This window comes from Dermacentor variabilis, chromosome 3, assembly GCF_050947875.1.
Source record: "Dermacentor variabilis isolate Ectoservices chromosome 3, ASM5094787v1, whole genome shotgun sequence".
Classification (NCBI taxonomy): Eukaryota; Metazoa; Arthropoda; class Arachnida; order Ixodida; family Ixodidae; genus Dermacentor; species Dermacentor variabilis.
The window spans coordinates 100,792,122-100,807,487 of NC_134570.1; the positions used below are offsets into that span (position 1 = coordinate 100,792,122).

A 15,366-nucleotide genomic window follows, 5' to 3' on the forward strand; every position below is an offset into this window, starting at 1 on the left:
AAATTTTTGTTTTTTGTTTTTATGCAATGCCGGCCATTTATTAAACCATGAGAAATACTGAACACTTATATCGAATCCGAGCAGTAATGACTAACCTCTTAGGTTTGCCCGAAACTTCCAGGCATGCATTTAGAGCTGAAAGTTGGGCTAGTTCAGTCTGCGTTAGGTTCTCTTATAATGCAGTTAACAGGAATACATTTGCTCTGCGGCAATTTGAATTATCTTTTTGCTTTACTTCTCTTGTTCGTAATAATCTTGAGCAAAAAATAATATAGCTGTTACTGGCAAGAATAAAACACTAAAATAAGATGTCATTCTAAGAAAACACTATTTCTGCGGAAATCACTCTTCGCTAATGACACAGCACCTATTAGTAAACAAAACTATACAATGACGTCACATTTATGTCAAGGTAAAATTGCAAGAAACACTACGGCTGGATATCGCTTAAAGGTTGCCATGTTGTGTAGGCAAACTGCTTCTGTACACTGGCCTTAAACAGATGGCGAAAGTAAAAAAAGAAATACGTACTGAAACATGTTGTATAGGTTCTCGTCTATATGCGCGGACGACATCTCGGAGTGTACCTCGTTGTAGACCTCGTCGTAGACCTCGTTGTTGACCTCGCATAAGTACGTAGTATTGGCTGCGGGCGACGATTTTCTTTGTAGCTTGGCAATGGCTCTGCCATAGCAGACATTTGAACGCCGTGTCTGAAAATACATAACAGACAAAATATGGCGAAGGTGACTAGAACATGGAAACTAGAGACATTGGTCATTTTTCGCAGCCAAAATAACCTTACAGTTGCCGCTAGCGTTCAAATCGCAGCTTAAACATTTGAAATAGAGCATGAAAGAGCTTCTTTTTTATGCTCGTTGCAGCTATTCTACAGATGCCGTCTACTTGCATGTATCGGGGCCATATACGGTCATTGTTCCACGTTTCAAGCACGATTATATATTTTTTATCAAGCGCTGATCGGTGCAACTTCATTAGACAATGATGTTGCGAGGTAGGAACAATATGTTAGGAACAGACAGTTGTGGTGCGAAACATCCCTACAATAGAATTTGGTGATAAGCACTCACTTACGTGCCTGATGCCCGATCCTATAAATCTGTACTTATACTCACATGGTGTTTAACTGAAGAGGCCAGAGTAGCGAATTTACGTTTTGTATTTCACGCTTCTGCAATTCACGATTAGCGCGGTAAGCTCTGAAATTGGACGAACCAAACTTCATTTGTGACTGCTCTGATCTATGAATATATATGCTAAGGTTGCAGTTCTTCTATTCTTTCCATCTCATTCCATCTCATCATAGCCTTGAGTGCAGTAGTATACATATATTTCTTGTTAAAGAGTATCTTATCATATCGTGTCCTAATAGAGTAATTCATGGTTTTGCACGACGTAGAAGTTCAGATCGCGTAAGCCTAACGTCTACACTAAAATTCTTGCGTATTGCAAGGCTAGAACATTAAAGTTTGATCCCGAGAGATTGGATGCTCTCTTTATCTTTGAGCTAACGAACTTGATAATAGCAAGGTGGGTTTTGCTTTCTTAGAAATTTTTAAGCAGCTGAACACCCTTTTTAGTTTCAGAAGTAACCTGTTCATGGTGTCGCGTCAGGCAGAATGACAGCACTTTTCTCATTCAAACTATCTTTCATTTTCATTATTATTTAGGCCCAAAATAAGCAACTTGTTTCTTCTGAATCTATTGTTCACATTATCTAGCGACGCCCTAAGCTTCACCAAATACCAACTAACACGTCAACAGCCCCGGTAGAACGGTATTGCTCGAGGAATACTACAAAGTTCTTCAGTATTCTTTTCTTGTGCTTCGCCCTTGTTCTATTTACTCTCTACGCAGTCACAGCCAATTTCAAAGAACATGCTTCCTTTGTTCCGAGTGCCTAACGAAATCAGATGCACTGGTGCATGAGCATTGAGTGAGCCGCTCAATTTGATGCATGGCTCCCACAAAAATGAGTACGATGTAATCCCCTGCCGTGAAAGTCCCCTGTCCCCTCTGGCGCAACCGCGGATCGCCACTGCTGGTTGCTAGTGCGGGCGAAGTGCAATCAGACCGTGAACGATGAGTTCCAAACGAAGACTAACTTTTTGCAATGGCAGTTAAACTGACATTCTAGGCGCATTTCTGCCATCACCAATAGCGTGATACTTCGTATAAAATCCAAACACGATAGCGTCGTCACCGTGCGTCATACGCTTTATGCGCGAGTGAAAGATTGCGAGGGTCAGCCGATGGTCGCGGCTCAATCTCGAGCGCGTGGGAGAGGTACGATGAGTGGAAGCATGCCATCTTCTTTCGCGCGCAAGGCACGGGGGGCAGATGCAGGGGGACGTTCTACTATGGAGGCTGCTGCTTACGGCGCGGCTGCTCGGGCACGGTATTCTGCAAGCGATCGGCGGCGTGAACAAAGTGCGCGGAGTGCCGGTAGCCGTATGCGCTCTGCTTTCGGCGTTTATTTCGCGTTGCAGCGAGAGACAGCACGAACGTCAATTCACTCGCTGCTGCTGCCGCGCATACTCGCTCACGCGCTGTAGGAGCGAGTTTCCGCGGTCATCGAGTGATACGCGTTCGACATTACTTGTGCGTGCGCGCACCGTGCGTGTTAATGTAGTTATTAAGCGAATGTTCGGAACTTTATAGCGCCCATAAACCTAATACGCTAAATTCATATAGCTGCTTAATTTCCTATCGTAATCGATGCTTCGCCTTTAGGGTCAAACTGCGACTTGCTTTATTGGGAAGGGCGCACGGTGCCAACAGACTAACCTGTCAGTGCGTCAATAATGCCACATAGTGGTGCTTTGAACTGGACATAAAAACACGCACCAGTTATAGCGGCGCGCGAATGGCATTCACGACAGCTTTATTGCCAATTGTCGCAATCTTTTGTCATTAGGAAAAATGGCACGCAAAATAAGGGGACTGAAATGAGTCAAGTGCTTGATGCGGCAACGTTAACGTTCGCCTTGTTGCTCATAGCTGCTTATCCTATAGAGCGGAAATCGACCGTACATAACATATCCTGGGGCGTCGGTGGGGTTTGGCGCTAGTTTTACTTTAAGTATTGGCGCAGAAATGTTCGGTAGTTTATCGGACTCAAATACTCCGGTGTATGCCCTCGCCATGAGTTCTCAGGAAGAACACAAAACCAGAGAACTACTAGGATATATGAACCTGTAGTGTTTCTTAGACTATGCAGACCGCACGCCTAATGCATATGTTCCCGTAATATTTCAAGTCGGAGAAATTTGCAAGTTGAAAATAGATCCATCCAAAGAAAACAAAAGAAGCTGTGACCATGAGCGCCGCGATGAAAACATGAGACTGAGGATTTCCTTGAGGGAATCTGCTTTCACACAGTTGGCATGTGCGGTCAGTAAACTGAAACTATTTGTGGAAAGTTAATGATTGGCAGTCATCGATTATAACAAAGAAGTGAAATATTCTACAACCACAGCAGAAGAAAATTACGGTTTCTGTTACACGACGTCGTTGAATGCGTTATTTTACATCCGCCTTTCTAATAAGAACAATTTCTTACAGCGCAGCTCTTTGGCGCCATAGTCGAGCATGGACATCCCTCGGCGTAACCGCGCGAACGCGCTGGTGCTGGTGCTCGCTCATTCCTCGTTGTATTCTGCCACAGCTGGCTCCGATGGCGCTCATCATGCCAGCGTTCTCATACTGCCCCTTCTTCAGCAAAGGCACTGACGGCACTTGCCCAGTGCAAGTCCGGGTGATGACTTCGGTCTCAAATTTTTTGCCTCAATACATCGCGAAATAAAACCACGTACACAGCTGCGCTCAAATTTCCCATTAGGGAGTATCGTAATTGCCGGACAGGTTTTTTTACAAACTTTTTATGCAGTAGGTTCGATTACCGTATCTTCTCTTATAATTTTCGCTGCAAGCGCCACAAAGCGAAACCGTTAGCCTCTAGTCATTGTTCATTTGGCATTGTTCGTGTACGCGTCTGACAGCAAAAATGTTGGCCGATTCCCGCGGAGGCGCTAAGCGGGGAGCATTGTCTCGTGCACCTGCAAAACAGAAACATCAAGCAGGCTGCAAAGCGAACTGAACAATATATACATTCTTTCGAATCACGCATACAGAATAAAGAACAGCATACGTTTCCTAAAGAAAAAAGCACCAACAAACCGAACCACCTTATCGATGATAAGGCGGCTCCTGATAACAATGCCATGCACGTAGTGCTCCCCGCATACATTTCCCGTAAGGATTATTGTTGCGACACCTGCGGCTCTGATGCGAGCTTGCGAAGTGGGGTGTAATGTCCCTATAACCTTCCTAATACTAGATAACCAGCCTGGCAACTTATTTCAATGTTCTTGCAGTACCGCTATTGGCGGCTGTGTGCTTTCCATGTTACCATCAGTCTCCCCTATTCCTATCATTACTCTAAATTACCATAACTTTCATTGCTCGGAAACAGTAAACCATTGCACACCGCCCTCCGCGGTTGTAGTGGTGGTTTTCAAGAGCTTCGCTGGACTTTGTTGTGATCGGCTGTTAAACCGCGACAAACGCCGGTCATAGATACTGCGACAATGGGGAGCGCAGCGACGGCTTCGTCAAAAGTAGTATCGACTGGCATAGGCGGTGAGTTTTCATTCTTCCATGTCGGAGGGGGGGGGGGGCTGAGCGCGGCCAGATTTCCGAGCCCCATATATGTATATATATATATATATATATATATATATATATATATATATATATATATATATATATATATATATATATATATATATATATACATATATACACATATTTCTTGCACTTGCAGAAACTTCGTGTACCATCAATGAATTGAGCGCGGAAGTGATGGCATTATGAAAGTATATACAAGACCTCATAGTAGAAAACAGTTCACTTCCACAGGCTGAGCACCCTCGGTGGTGTAATTGTCGCATACTTGGCTATCCCTAATACGGCTTCGCTTTTCCAGCTAAATTGCAGCCTCTCTCTCTCTCTCTCTCTCTGTCACCTTTTTTGTGAGTGCGAGCATAAGCGCTGCTGCGCCTGACTGCTATTGACTCTCATTTTGAGTGAATCCAGCTTGTCCTGCTTTCGATTACTGAGTGAATTATACAGTGTTCCTCAGTTATCCTGCTCGAAGATTTAAAAAAAAAGAGCAGTTGCGTTACTCGAAGAAAACTTAGTGCATATAGTTTTGAGCACAGTGGAGTATGCGCCAGTAATTCTTTCGTTACTGAGATTTATTTCGGTAATTACAATTAATTATTTTACTCGAGAAGGAATGCCGAAATTTTCAGAGTGTCAAAGAGGTATTTCTAGGCACCCCAAAATGGCATCTAACTGCGATGCCTTAGGCGACATACCAATTGCGTAGAATTTTTTCTGACTAACAAAGAAACCTCACGAAGTATGAAAAATACCACGTGAGTGCGCTCCAACCCACATTATAAAGTAGCGCCCTAAAAAAAAACTGGTTGAAGGCATTTGCATTGCCAGTCGTAAACACAAAGGGACAGTGCATCGCCTTAATAATGGTACGGAAGGGGCGCCTACTGCAGGTTTCGCGGCTTTGCAGCTATTCCTTCCTCTCAGTTCTACGTCACACTTATTATCCGTCTCTCAAGGCCGACTTATCACACCGATAATAAAAGCCCCTTGATAACGCTGCCGAATCGCCGCTCTGAGCACGCAAGATAGTCGAAAAGCAATGCATTAGGCATAGAGTGTTTTAATATCCCGGCTTTGCTCGCACCGCATCAAAGGAGTGCGCGAAATGCCAGAAACTTGCTTCGAACCAAATCTAAATTAAGCTGACCGTATTATTTTTCATGAAAGTGCATACGTGCGGCCAAATCAGGTTCATCTCAAAAACTGAAAGCGAAATAAACAGACCGGGAAGCGACCAACGTGTAGAGAAAAGGCAAAATCGATGCGTTCAATAAACTAAATATACCACTCCTTAATGAGCCGAATTGGCAGTGAGGATGTGTGCACCAAAAAAAAAACATCACATTTCAGTGTGCCTTTATTTTCTATGAATTCTCAAGCTCTGTGGAACACCAGCCTAGAGGACGTGTTGGAATAGGTCTCCTTTTGCAGCGACGGAGTACTGAGTCCGCTTTATCACATATTCTGCGGCTTTCCTGGTGGCCGAAGCCGGAACTCTACGGCAAATATCCGTTATCCTTGCCTTGAACTAACCTGGCGTCCGTCTCAATCATGTAAGCACGATTTTCGCATAACCCCGAAGATGAAATCGAGCAGAAAGAGATCAGGCGACCTAGTCGGCCTTTCAGTGGGCATGGCGGACCATCGACAAGCATGTGGCTTAAACCGTTCTGCCACCTCGTGCAGGTGCTTGCTGATGGCCTGGCCGGATCGGCGATACCACAACTGCCGCAGCCTGACCAGTCTTCAAGAAATGCAATCGACCATCCCCATCTACCAAACTTCGCCACGTGCACTTGGACCACAAATACAACACCGATGCCACGTCACTGCTTTCATGACGCCAATCCTTCGGGGTTTTGGGATGCGTCACTTGAGGCGCCCCCTATTCTTCACGTGACGTCGACGCATCGTTTATAAGGGAACAGCTCAGCTCCAGACCTACACTTTCAGTGGGCGTAGCGGGCCATCGACAAGCATGAGGCTTAAACCGTTCTGCTACCTCATGCACGTTAGTAACTGCTATAGCACAATTACAAGTGACTGTAGCGGTCTTTTGGTCTTGCCGTACCCCCTACGGTGTTCTTCTATTGTCCATGATGTGTACTGCGTATGCTTGCTGCTGATGTGCGGCGACATTGAGTTAAATCCCGGCCCCACTGACGGTAGTGGGGCCTCTATCGAATCCATGCTGAAAGCGTTGCTGCCTGGTCAGAACAACTTGGCAGTGGACTTGACTGCGCTCAGGGAGCAACGAGAATAAGGTGGAAAATGTTATAGCTGATTGAGGAGCCAGATTCGTTGAATTAGAAAAACGAGCCTCGCGTGTGGATGACCTTGCGTGTACAGTGAGATCGCTGGAGGCGAAATTGACTGATCTGGAGGATAGAAGCAGGAGATCCAACCTGATAGTCTTTGGCATTGCGGAGCATGCCTGCGAAACTGAACCTATTCCTAAAAATAAAGTTCTTGACGAGGTGTTTTCTGCTAAGCTTGCTGTTCCTTCCAAATCTGTCAGCCGAATTAATCGTCTTGATAACAAAGGTAACAAAAGACCCGTCATCATTTAGTTCCAGGATTTTATTGAAAAAACAGCGTGTCTTAATGAGAGCGTACAAATTAAAGGGTAGTCGAATATCGATTCAGAACGATTACTCGCGCAGCACACTAAGGAAACGTAAGCTCTTGTGGGATAGTGCTAAAAGTCAAAGAAAACAAGGCAAGAAAGTTCGCTTAATTAATGATAAGATGCGTATTAACAATGAGCTTTTCACATGGGATGACAGTAAGAACTTGAAGATCAAATATGACAGCCATGCAAATACTTCGAAAAAAGATTGACCTGCCTTCGCTGCCAGTTCCGCTGGTGCTAAAGAACTGATAATTTTAAACATCAACGCCCGAAGTGTCATTGATAAATCGGAAAACCTTGAGGAAACTATCATAGGTTAAAATCACCATGCAGTTGTGATAACAGAAACATCGTTGCATGACAATATTGAAGATGCTCTTGTGTTTGCTCCACATTATCTAGCATATCGCCGTGACAAGTGTAGTAGAGGGGGCGGGGTAGCAGTTTTGGTAAAAGAAACTATATCCGCTACTATGTTATGTCAGGCCGATAACTAGGAATCTGTTACAATAACGCTGACTTTCTGGGATGAATAATTTTTGCGATTTGCAGTTTATCGAGCACCTGACTCGCCCCCAGAATTCTTTCGTGATCTTTTTGAACACATGGTTTCATTCACAAGCGATAAAGTGCTACTTATAGGCGACTTTAACCTACCAGATATTGAGTGGGAGAACGAGTTTCTCTGCACCGGGATTAATTCACATTTAGGTTACTTGCATGACATCATTCTGCCTCCCAATCTACAACAGGTTGTAAGACAGTCAACGCGTACCTATGGTTTTGTAAGTCGTTGATTGGAAAACTATCTTATTTCGGTTGAACCTGGAATTTCTTATCATAGTCTGGTATATTTTTCTTTTTCTTTGAAAGTGCTTGACATCAAAAAATGTAAAACAACAACTGTTAAAGGTTTTTCTCGTGCCAGAGACGAAAGTGTCTTGGATTATCTTGAGCAATGCCTTGATAACAATCACAGTAACAATGCTACTGTGCTTTGGGATAATTTTAAAGAAATTATCACTCACTGCCTTAGCAACATTATTCATAATAAAACTAAAGGAACTTCCAAGACTACTCCCTGGATAAGGAGAGAGATCTTGCAGCTTAAAAGAAAACTTAAGCGCTTAAGATGACGATGCGCCTCACGTGTTTCAATTCACGAAATCCAAAATGCACTTAAGCAAGAATTACAGCAAGCTAAGCACTGGTATTTTCACCGTACATTGCCAAATTTCATTCATATAGCACCCAAAAAATTTTGGGCTTTTCTAAGCACAAAAGCCACGTCAATTGACCAAATTGTTCACGAGGGACATGTCGTTGTCGAAAAACAACGTATCGCGGAGCACTTCAATAATTATTCTCAGTTTTTTTTTCAAGTTTCGATAGTGCTATAAACGTTAACCGCATGTCACGCAACTCTACCTTTGATATTGTTTCGCAACCGGGTGTCGTGTCGATGCTGCTGAATCTCAAAGCCAAATCATCTCCAGGACCAGACAACACACTGAAGGCTTTTCCGCGCAGATATGCTGAAGCGTTAGCCCCTCTTCTTGTTGTTATCTTCCATTCCTCGTTACCTTCGGCTAATCCTCCTACAGACTGGCTAACTGCACATGCCGTTCCCATACCGAAAAAAGGTGACGAAACCCTAGTAACTAGTTATCGTCCCATATCATTACCTTCATCATGTTGCAAGTTAATCGAACATATTATAGCGAATGAAATAACCAAATTCCTAAGTGACTACAACGTACTGTCTCCTCATCAGCATGGTTCCGGAAGGGTTTCTCTACTGGGACACAGTTAACTACAATTATCCACAAATTTGCAAGTGCTCTTGACAAGTCAAGCCAAATTGGCGTAATATTTTTAGACTTTGAGAAAGTGTTAGACCCTGTACCTCACAATAAACTTACAGAAAAACTACAGTCAGTAGATCTTCCAGCCTTTATAATTAATTGGGTGGCGGCTAATCTGTCTAATCGCAAGCAGTTTGTTTCTATTGATAATTACTCTTGTAATGAACTTTCAGTAACCTCTGGAGTACCTCAAGGTAGCCTGATAGGACCTTTACTAATTCTAACATTCATAAAAGACATCACTAAGGAAATTTCTCATCCTGTTCAAGTTCGACTATTTGCCGACGATTCTGTGTTCTTTAACGAGGTGAGTTGCCACGAAGATCAATTCAGGCTTAACTCTAACCTTCAAAACATTCTTTCCTGGTGCAGTCGGTGGGGCATGGAATTAAACAGAGAAAAAACTGTTTATATGTCCATAACAAAAAGAATGTCTTTTGTCTCTAACTCGACTCTGAACCGCTGATCAAAATCAGCCAATATAAATATTTTGGAATCACAATAACCGGTGACCTCAGTTGGAATAGCCACATTTCCAACCTATGTAACTCGTCTTTCAGGAAGCTTTGTCTCCTCAGGCACAAACTAAAGCACGCTCCCTCTGGTACTAGATTATTGGCTTACGCTTCACTCATCCGACCGAAACTGAAATATGCTTGCATTGTGTGGGATCCCTATAAGAAAATTAGCAATAACGCTTTAGAGATGGTCCAACGTAAAGCTGCCAGTTTTATTTTGTATAAGTATAGACTGAGTGACTCTCCTACTAGCCTAGTGAATCAAGATAATATTCAAATGCTACAACTACACAGGAAAATACAACGACTGAAATTTATTTTCTTGCTTAAAAACAACTGTTTGTCCCTACACCCACTCGCTTATGTTAAACCACTTACAGCGCACCGAACACGACATCGTCACTCTGATTCTTTAACACCTTATAAACACCCGAACTAACCTTTTTAAGTTTTCCTTCTTCCAGCGCACTGTAACAGATTGGAACAGCCTACCATTATCACAATTGATAAACACCGATTCTATTGAACGCTTGTGTCTTTAATACTAGGGTCATTGCCATGTAGGTCAAGCCTTGTTACTGTGTTCTTTTTGTTTTGTTTTACACATGAAATTTGTGTGATACTTTCTACATCTTCCTTATTCTATTATTTTCAGTATTTTGCAAGGGTCGCTCGTTCAAGTTATGGTACTTGTTCCATGGGAAAGAAGTCCGACACGGCTGTGGACGGCACGATGGACGCGGACAAGAGGACGTAACAGCGTAGGCTTAGCCAGTCACACCAGGAACAGCGTCTAGCCAGAGCCCCACTTCAGTAGCATTGGCGATCTGGCTGCGGAACTCTGCACGGCGCACTTCTTCTTCCTTACAACTTCCCCCCTCCCTGAAGGCGGAGCCGCACAGGAGGCCTAAGGCGTCGTGAGGATGAAGGGCTCGTGATACGGCTTGAGCCGATCTACGTGCACAGTTTCGCGGCCTCGGCGACGCAGGTCCTTAGGCGGCGTCAGAGGTTCGATGACGTAGTTCACCGGATAAGTTTGGTGTAGAACCCGGTAGGGCCTATGGTATCGGGATAGAAACTTGGAGGAGACGCCTGGTGTCGAAGTAGGAGGCACCCACAACCAAACGAGAGCGTCAGGCGAAAACTGGTGGTGGGGGCGGCCGTCGTCATGACGAAATTTCTGTAGGGCTTGTTTTGCCGTTGTAAGGGAGCGAGCTCGTTGCCGACACTCTTCTGCATACCGGGCGGCTTCGGAAACAGTTGTACCCTCTGATAAGTCGGGACGGTAAGGAAGAATAGTGTCAATGGGAAACGATGGTTCGCAGCCATATAGAAGAAAGAAGGGAGAAAAGCCCGCCGTTGACTGGGGTGCCGTCTTGTAGGCGTACGTGACATAGGGAAGGATGAGGTCCCAGTTGGTGTGGTTGGAGGCGACATACACCGAAAGCATGTGGCCAAGAGTTCGGTTAAAGTGTTCTGTCAATCCGTTTGTTTGCGGGTGATATGCGGTGGTACAGCGATGAATAATACGGCATTCAGCGAGAAGTTCTTGAATGACATCGGCGAGAAAGACGCGGCCACGGTCGCTCAGGAGTTCGTGGCGAGCGCCGTGACGTAGAACGAAGCGCTGAAGGAGGAAGGAGGCAACGTCACGAGCCGTCGCGGCTGGCAGAGCGGCCGTTTCTGCATACCTCGCGAGATGGTCTGCAGCTACAATGACCCAGCGATTGCCAGCAGCTGTGTATGGCAGAGGCCCGTAGAGGTCTATTCCAACCCGGTCGAAGGGTCGCGAAGGGCACGGCAAAGGTTGCATTGGTCCAGAAGGGCGGCAAGGATCAGGCTTCCGGCGTTGACGTTCAGTGCAAGAGAGAATGTACCTTTGCACAAATGTGTACATATCTCGCCAATAAAACCTATGACGTAGTCTGGTGTAGGTCTTGAAGAGACCAGCGTGTGCGCACTGAGGGTCGGCGTGGAAAGCGGCGCATACATCAGTGCGGAGCTGCCGAGGTATTACAAGCAGCCATTTGCGACCGTCGGAACTGTAGTTACGGCGATAGGCAATACCGTCGCGGATGGCGAAGTGCGAAGCTTGTCGGCGTAACGCTCGGGATGGTGGGTGTGTAGGTGAATTATAGATGTGATCTATCAAAGAAGAAATGTAGGAGTCCTTGCGCTGCTCCAAAGCCATGTCGACAGAGGTGAATGGAAGTGGGTCATCTAGGATGGACACACTGAAAGTGTCGGCGCGGACAGGCGAGCGCGAAAGAGCATCGGCATCGGCGTGCTTCTTGCCTTAGCGGTAGACAACACGGATATCGTACTGGAGCCTCAGTGCCCACAGGGCTAGGTGGCCGCAGGGATCCTTGAGACGACAACCAGCAAAGTGCGTGGTGATCGGTAACGACATCGAAGGACCGGCCGTACAGGTATGGGCGAAATTTTGTGATGGCCCAGATGATCGCGAGACATTCTTTTTCCGTGACGGAATAGTTTGCTTCAGCTTTCGTCAGAGTGCGGCTCGCGTAAGCAACAACATACTCTTGGCAGCCGGGCTTTCGCTACTGCATCATCCACTAACATTACTAGATCATCCAAATAACACAAGCACGTGTTCCGTTTGAGGCCTCGAAGAATTGTGTCCATCATCCGCTCAAAAGTCGCGGGCGCGTTGCAAAGTCCGAATTGCATTACACGAAATTCGCATAAGCCATCTGGTGTGATGAAAGCAGTTTTAGGCTTATCTTCTGCAGCCATAGGCACGTGCCAATAACCAGAGCGCAGATCGAGGAAGGAAAAGAACTCTGCACCTTGTAAGCTGTCGAGGGCGTCGTCGATCCGCGGCAATGGATAAACATCCTTTCGGGTTATTTTGTTTAGGCGGCGGTAATCCACGCAAAAACAGATCGAGCCATCCTTCTTTTTAACTAAAACAACTGGCGATGCCCATGGACTGTCGGACGGTTCAATGACACCACGCTTTAGCATGTCACCTACTTGCTCATCAATGAGGCGTCGTTCTGTCGACGAGACGCGGTAGGGTCGCTGCCGTAGCGGTGAGTGAGAACCGGTGTCAATACGGTGACATACAGTCGTCGTTCGGCCCAGAGAAGTGTTATGACTGTGAAAAGCAGGGCGAAATTTCTCGAGGAGACGGAGAAGGTCATGGAGTTGCGTGGGGCTTAAGGCGTTGTCGATGACGTGGCTGAACACGTCTTCAGGCGATACGACCCTTGGTGTAGTTGATTGCTGTGCGAGAATCACTCAGTATGGTGTGACAGGCTGGCTCACCACTTCCTCGGCCGTCTTGACATTTTGGCTAACGTTCCTGACAGCATGCCCGAGCAAGCCGCCTGCTGGGGTAACCAACGCAAAGCGACGTCCAGCTTGGTATTCAGCTGCGTCGACGAAGGGGACGCCCGCGGTGTTGGCATAAGGTTTGATGACGGAGGTAGCTCGTGCCTTCCTGCGTTCTTTGTTGTGGTCTATGTGCAAGTTTTTGGGAATAGGGTCGGCGTGTATCCGTTGCTGAGTGTCGCGTGGTATTGGGTGTTTGCCTCCATTGTATTGGGTGTTTGTAGGTGGTATCAAGCTTGGTTAGAATGCTGTGGTCCGTTTCCGTGAGGGTAAGCCGCTCCAATTGGAATCGACGTTGCGCTTTGGTTAACTCGTCTAGGGTGTTGTGGATACCTAATTGTAGTAGAAGTTCCGTGCTGGTGTGGTTGGGTAGTCCTAAGGTCTGCTTATAGGCTTCTCTGATAATGATGTGAAGTTTAGTCTTTTCACCTTTGTACCAGTTGAGAAAGGGCGCAACGTAAGCAATGTGACAGATGATAAAGAATTGGACAAGGCGGATGCGGCTTTCTTGCTTCATACCCCCTCGTCGGTGGGTCACTCATTTCATCAGTCTGGATGTATTAGTGGTCTGTCGAATCATATTGGAGATAGCCGCAGAGTGGGCTCCATTTGCTTCTAGGGTCATACCAAGAACGCGGATTCTATAGGGACCACGGGTATGGGTCTGCCATCCCTCAGGTCGAGTTCGATTCCCTCATATTGGCGTTGATTCGTGGAGCCCCATGGGGGGCGTCCACGGAGTGTGGGGCGATATAGGAGAAGCTCCGACTTTTCTGTGGAACAGCAGACCCGTGCCTTGAAGATAATTTTCTACGACGTTAATGGCGTCTTGTAGGGTAGTTGCGATTTGGCCGTCACTGCTCTTTGCAGCCCAGATTGTAATGCCGTCGGCGTATACGGTTTGTTCAATGCCACCGAGTTTTTGTATTTCTTGTGCTAATCCGAGAAAAACCGTATTAAACAGTATTGCGGAAATAACAGAGCCTTGTGGTGTACCCGTATAGCCGAGGGAGAGTTCGTCTGGTCGAATGTTTCCGACCGTGAGGAAGGCCTTCAGATTGGATAGAAAGTTTCTTACGTAGCTGTAAGTGCGTTCTCCAAGGTTGAGCAAGGAGATGCGTTCGAGGATGGTGGAGTGCCTCATGTTATCGAAGGTGCGCTCGAGATCGAGGTCCAAGATCGCCTTTGTGTGACGGGATCTGCCATCTAAGATTTGATGCTAAAGTTGGAACATAGCGTCTTGGGTCGAAAGATGCTCTCTAAAGCCAGTTATCGGGCGGGGACAAACTGATGTGTCTTCCAGGTGAGTGTTGACACGGGTCAGGAATGGGTACTCCCCGACCTTGCCTACACATGAAGTTAGTGAGATGGGCCGGAGATTGGCGTGGCTAGATTGCTTTGCGGCTTTGGGGATGAGAATTACTTTGGCCGTTTTCCATGGAGGAGGAATGGATCGTTGGCGCCAACAGTTGTTGATGTATTCGGTGAGTTGTTTTACCGAGGGGTCATCTAGATTTCTTTGTGTTTTATTCGTAACATCATCTGGGCCTGGCGCCTAACGGCTGTTCAGTTTGTGCAGGACAGCATGAATCTCTACCATGCTGAAATCTTCGTCAAAGGCAGGGTAGGAGGTCCCCGTGTACGGCCCGTGAGGTTGAGTGGGCCCAGATGGGATGTACTTTTGACATAAGGTATTCTTAACATCGTCCTGGCCACGTGTTTTGCTTTCTGTCAATAAAAGCTTGGTGAGGCGATCTGGTTGATATCAGCGGGTTGTGGTGCGATCAAGGAAATGTTTGAGGATTGTCCACGAGCAGGGGTGGTGGACTTGGCCGTCTAGAGAGTTACCGAACTCTGTCCATTGCTGTTGACTGAGAACGCGGCAGTGTACTTCAGTTTCCTTGTTGAGAAGTGCAACCTTGCGTCTGAGTCTTCTACTGAACTGTTGTCCCTTACAACCACAGAGGATGGATGTTTTGGCCTGGACGAGGTGGGCGAGTCTGCTGTCCATGCGCTCAGTCGGGGCATCTGTTGTGAGAGTGCGGGTGGCCGATTTAGTATCAGACTTTACATCGCACGACCATGATCCTATAGTAAGCAAGCAACAAAATATTATATACTTGAGAGCCTACCCACCTTGAAAATGGTGCCTATTGATAAATAATGTACCGAAATGGGTATCCAAGTGATAAGATGTATAAGTTTTTGCATATAATAAAGCAATTTCGCATAAAACTCAGGAGTCAAGTTCCTGCACACATAGATTTGTTGATGAACACGGAAAATC

The 15,366-nt window shown here is 46.0% G+C and overlaps 1 protein-coding gene across 10 annotated transcripts in view; it reads left to right on the forward strand.

Annotated features, from left to right (window-relative positions):
• Window positions 1-15,366, forward strand: part of LOC142576105 (uncharacterized) — a 383,690-nt gene that overhangs the window by 128,971 nt on the left and 239,353 nt on the right. For 2 of the 10 annotated variants that reach the window (XR_012826780.1, XM_075686058.1), the window contains exon 1: window positions 4,275-4,662. The exons of 4 other annotated variants lie outside the window; for them this stretch is intronic. The gene's annotated coding sequence lies outside the window, so the exon portion shown is untranslated. Of the gene's footprint in view, window positions 1-4,274; window positions 4,663-6,393; window positions 9,352-9,377; window positions 9,512-10,377; window positions 15,310-15,366 lie in introns of those variants that run through there. 4 more of the 10 variants (XR_012826778.1, XR_012826785.1, XR_012826779.1 and 1 more) reach the window with 4 other exon arrangements.